Raw genomic sequence first — 5,000 nt, 5'->3', positions numbered from 1 at the left:
CTGTAAATCAGTACGTCACTCGTAGTTCAGTCACCTCACAGCACTGCTCAGTAAACTATGCAGGCCCACATAGATAGATTATATACGCAAATGCCCCTATACATGCTGAACGTCCGTACACACAAAATGAACCACACGTCAGCCACACACTCTATCACACACTACTCTCTGCCTGTAACAGACACAGATACAACAACTAAGCACCAGCATGGACCAACGTCCGGTGCATCCTATCCGCCACAGTACACCAACTACGCTATGATAACCAGACCGGGAGGTCCAATCATAAAACAGAATACCCCACTCGTCCGACAACCACAATTGCTCAGAGAAGCCACCAACACCCACACATGTCCTACACAGGGGTGCACCCAACATCACCACACTGCCTCGTCTTACAGCACAAACACACTGGCAGGAATGAAACACACAGGTCTGCCGCAACCACAGACACGGCTCGCCCCCTCTCACTAGCGAAAAGCGCATCCCGACGTGACATAACTCCTTTGACACACTGACGCTGCCTCGGGCATCCACGTCCTACGGTCGATATCAACGAACCTCACCCCCCCCCCCACAACACGCCATCCCATACCACATTGTGTACCGTACCCAAACCTAACGTGTACTGTACTACAACGCAATGTGTACCATAACACAACCCAGTTTGTACCTTAACCTAACCTATGTCACCTTAACCTAACCTATGTCACCTTAACCTAACCTATGTCACCTTAACCTAACCTATGTCACCTTAACCTAACCTATGTCACCTTAACCTAACCTATGTCACCTTAACCTAACCTATGTCACCTTAACCTAACCTATGTCACCTTAACCTAACCTATGTCACCTTAACCTAACCTATGTCACCTTAACCTAACCCATCTTGCACCTTAACCTAACCCATCTTGCACCTTAACCTAACCCATCTTGCACCCTAACCTATGTTGCACCTTAACCTAACCTGTGTTGCACCTTAACCTACCTCAATTTGCACCGCAATGTAACTCAATTTGCACCGCAATGTAACTCAATTTGCACCGCAATGTAACTCAATTTGCACCACAATGTAACTCAATTTGCACCGCAATGTAACTCAATTTGCACCGCAATGTAACTCAATTTGCACCGCAATGTAACTCAATTTGCACCGCAATGTAACTCAATTTGCACCGCAATGTAACGCAATTTGCACCGCAATGTAACGCAATTTGCACCGCAATGTAACGCAATTTGCACCGCAATGTAACTCAATTTGCACCGCAATGTAACTCAATTTGCACCGCAATGTAACGCAATTTGCACCGCAATGTAACGCAATTTGCACCGCAATGTAACGCAATTTGCACCGCAATGTAACGCAATTTGCACCGCAATGTAACGCAATTTGCACCGCAATGTAACGCAATTTGCACCGCAATGTAACGCAATTTGCACCGCAATGTAACGCAATTTGCACCGCAATCTACCCCCAAGTTGTGCCTTAACCTAACCCACGTTGTGCCTTAACCTAACCCACGTTGTGCCTTAACCTAACCCACGTTGTGCCTTAACCTAACCCACGTTGTGCCTTAACCTAACCCACGTTGTGCCTTAACCTAACCCACGTTGTGCCTTAACCTAACCCACGTTGTGCCTTAACCTAACCCACGTTGTGCCTTAACCTAACCCACGTTGTGCCTTAACCTAACCCACGTTGTGCCTTAACCTAACCCACGTTGTGCCTTAACCTAACCCAAGTTGTGCCTTAACCTAACCCAAGTTGTGCCTTAACCTAACCCAAGTTGTGCCTTAACCTAACCCAAGTTGTGCCTTAACCTAACCCAAGTTGTGCCTTAACCTAACCCAAGTTGTGCCTTAACCTAACCCAAGTTGTGCCTTAACCTAACCCAAGTTGTGCCTTAACCTAACCCAAGTTGTGCCTTAACCTAACCCAAGTTGTGCCTTAACCTAACCCAAGTTGTGCCTTACCCTGCTCTGTAATTGGCATATGACACGTTACAGTAATGTATTGTCCAACCGCAACCCGCTCAGAATGTTGTGTACACAGCTACGTGTCATCTCCCCATAACAGCTGCATTGCAGTGTGGTACGCCATAGAGACGTGTGGGAGTAATGGACGCAGTGGATGGCGATCAGCATGAGCCGTCTGTTCATGTAGTGGCGCGTGTATGCAGACGTAGTAGTCTCTTCTCACACAATGTGATAGCACGGTGCCCCGCGTTCCACATCTGCGACATGCTACAGAGGCCGGTTGACAGTTGGTCGCGCAGTGGACATCGCATACGTACGGGGGCACCTTCCACGTGCCCTCTAGTCGGGCACATTTTGTTGCGTGGATGTGAGCGGATGTAGTGTGTCTTGACACCTGACAGGCAGGCATGCAATAATAGTTGACTTTGCAAACGGGGATGGACGTGTACGTTTACTGGTGACGTTACGCAAATGAACAACTGGTAACCCGTTGTGGTGCGGTTGTCCTTGCTGGAGGTACATCTGTGAGGGCAACGATCGGTACAGCTACGAAGCGGTCCCCACCATACCAACGAACGTGAATGTGAATCTGGGTGTGAAGCGATACGCGGCTGTGGGTGGGTGGGACTGTCCCCGGCCGGTGAGGGGGGGCCGCCCGGCGTGCTGGCCGCGCGGTGCGTGGGCGCACGCGCTACAGCCGGCTGGTGGGGGCGCCCAGTGGCAGGCGCGCCGGCCGACGGACGCGGCAGGCGGCGCAGCTGCGCGCCGGGGCACCCTGCGCGCGGCGCCGTGCAGCCAAAGTGGGTCCTCGCCGGCCCGGTGCGAAGCGCGGTGGACATCTGCAGTGTGCTGGTCCGATTGAGGACTGTGTGCGTTGAGGATGCGCCGCCGCCCGGCACTCGGCGCCGCGACGCCGTCTGCTGCTCGGTCGCCCCAGCGGTTCTCGCTGGTGGTTTGTATCGCAGTTGTGCAGACGTGTTGGCACGTGCGCTGTGCTGGGAGAGTTCGCTTCGGCACCCACGTGGGGCCTTTGCCCTTCTGTGGCGCTGGCGTTGGAGCTGCCGGTCACCGTAGGTGGCGCGTGTTGTCTCCCGCCGGCAATGCCACGACAGCACGCTCCCGGGCCTCTGTCGGCAGCGGCAAGCTCAGTTGGGAGCACGGGTGGTCGCACCTAAAGCGTCTACTCGCCTAACTCCGGGCGATTGCGCCTCTCTCGAACCCGACCAAGTACTTAGGACGGCGCTGCGCGCCGCCGGGACCTGAGAGGGTTTCGAGGTGTATTGTGCAGGGGAGCTCAGCCTCCTCCTGTTTGCAGAATAATTGAGCGGACGCTTGCGTGTTCGCGCGGGCCTCTGGGACACACTCCCGGGCGGCCGGCTGCTCAGCTCTAGTTGACGCAGCTCCCTGGTTGATCCTGCCAGTAGTCATATGCTTGTCTCAAAGATTAAGCCATGCATGTCTCAGTACAAGCCGCATTAAGGTGAAACCGCGAATGGCTCATTAAATCAGTTATGGTTCCTTAGATCGTACCCACGTTACTTGGATAACTGTGGTAATTCTAGAGCTAATACATGCAAACAGAGTCCCGACCAGAGATGGAAGGGACGCTTTTATTAGATCAAAACCAATCGGTCGGCTCGTCCGGTCCGTTTGCCTTGGTGACTCTGAATAACTTTGGGCTGATCGCACGGTCCTCGTACCGGCGACGCATCTTTCAAATGTCTGCCTTATCAACTGTCGATGGTAGGTTCTGCGCCTACCATGGTTGTAACGGGTAACGGGGAATCAGAGTTCGATTCCGGAGAGGGAGCCTGAGAAACGGCTACCACATCCAAGGAAGGCAGCAGGCGCGCAAATTACCCACTCCCGGCACGGGGAGGTAGTGACGAAAAATAACGATACGGGACTCATCCGAGGCCCCGTAATCGGAATGAGTACACTTTAAATCCTTTAACGAGTATCTATTGGAGGGCAAGTCTGGTGCCAGCAGCCGCGGTAATTCCAGCTCCAATAGCGTATATTAAAGTTGTTGCGGTTAAAAAGCTCGTAGTTGGATTTGTGTCCCACGCTGTTGGTTCACCGCCCGTCGGTGTTTAACTGGCATGTATCGTGGGACGTCCTGCCGGTGGGGCGAGCCGAAGGCGTGCGACCGCCTCGTGCGTGTTCGTGCGTCCCGAGGCGGACCCCGTTGAAATCCTACCAAGGTGCTCTTTATTGAGTGTCTGGGTGGGCCGGCACGTTTACTTTGAACAAATTAGAGTGCTTAAAGCAGGCAAGCCCGCCTGAATACTGTGTGCATGGAATAATGGAATAGGACCTCGGTTCTATTTTGTTGGTTTTCGGAACCCGAGGTAATGATTAATAGGGACAGGCGGGGGCATTCGTATTGCGACGTTAGAGGTGAAATTCTTGGATCGTCGCAAGACGAACAGAAGCGAAAGCATTTGCCAAGTATGTTTTCATTAATCAAGAACGAAAGTTAGAGGTTCGAAGGCGATCAGATACCGCCCTAGTTCTAACCATAAACGATGCCAGCCAGCGATCCGCCGCAGTTCCTCCGATGACTCGGCGGGCAGCCTCCGGGAAACCAAAGCTTTTGGGTTCCGGGGGAAGTATGGTTGCAAAGCTGAAACTTAAAGGAATTGACGGAAGGGCACCACCAGGAGTGGAGCCTGCGGCTTAATTTGACTCAACACGGGAAACCTCACCAGGCCCGGACACCGGAAGGATTGACAGATTGATAGCTCTTTCTTGATTCGGTGGGTGGTGGTGCATGGCCGTTCTTAGTTGGTGGAGCGATTTGTCTGGTTAATTCCGATAACGAACGAGACTCTAGCCTGCTAACTAGTCGCGTGACATCCTTCGTGCTGTCAGCGATTACTTTTCTTCTTAGAGGGACAGGCGGCTTCTAGCCGCACGAGATTGAGCAATAACAGGTCTGTGATGCCCTTAGATGTTCTGGGCCGCACGCGCGCTACACTGAAGGAATCAGCGTGTCTTCCTAGGCCGAAAGGTCGGGGTAA

At 52.7% G+C, this 5,000-nt stretch overlaps 1 non-coding gene across 1 annotated transcript in view; it reads left to right on the top strand.

The window, feature by feature from the left end:
• The first annotated feature begins 3,378 nt into the window (after positions 1–3,378).
• Positions 3,379–5,000, top strand: part of LOC126149506 (small subunit ribosomal RNA) — a 1,909-nt gene continuing 287 nt past the window's right edge. The window contains exon 1 of the ribosomal RNA XR_007530945.1: positions 3,379–5,000. This exon is cut by the window's right edge and continues 287 nt beyond it. This is a non-coding gene — a ribosomal RNA (small subunit ribosomal RNA).

This window comes from Schistocerca cancellata, unplaced genomic scaffold (genome assembly GCF_023864275.1).
Source record: "Schistocerca cancellata isolate TAMUIC-IGC-003103 unplaced genomic scaffold, iqSchCanc2.1 HiC_scaffold_932, whole genome shotgun sequence".
Taxonomy (NCBI): Eukaryota; Metazoa; Arthropoda; class Insecta; order Orthoptera; family Acrididae; genus Schistocerca; species Schistocerca cancellata.
The sequence above is the reverse complement of the archived record's forward strand: the minus strand, read 5'-3'. Positions and strand labels throughout refer to the sequence as shown.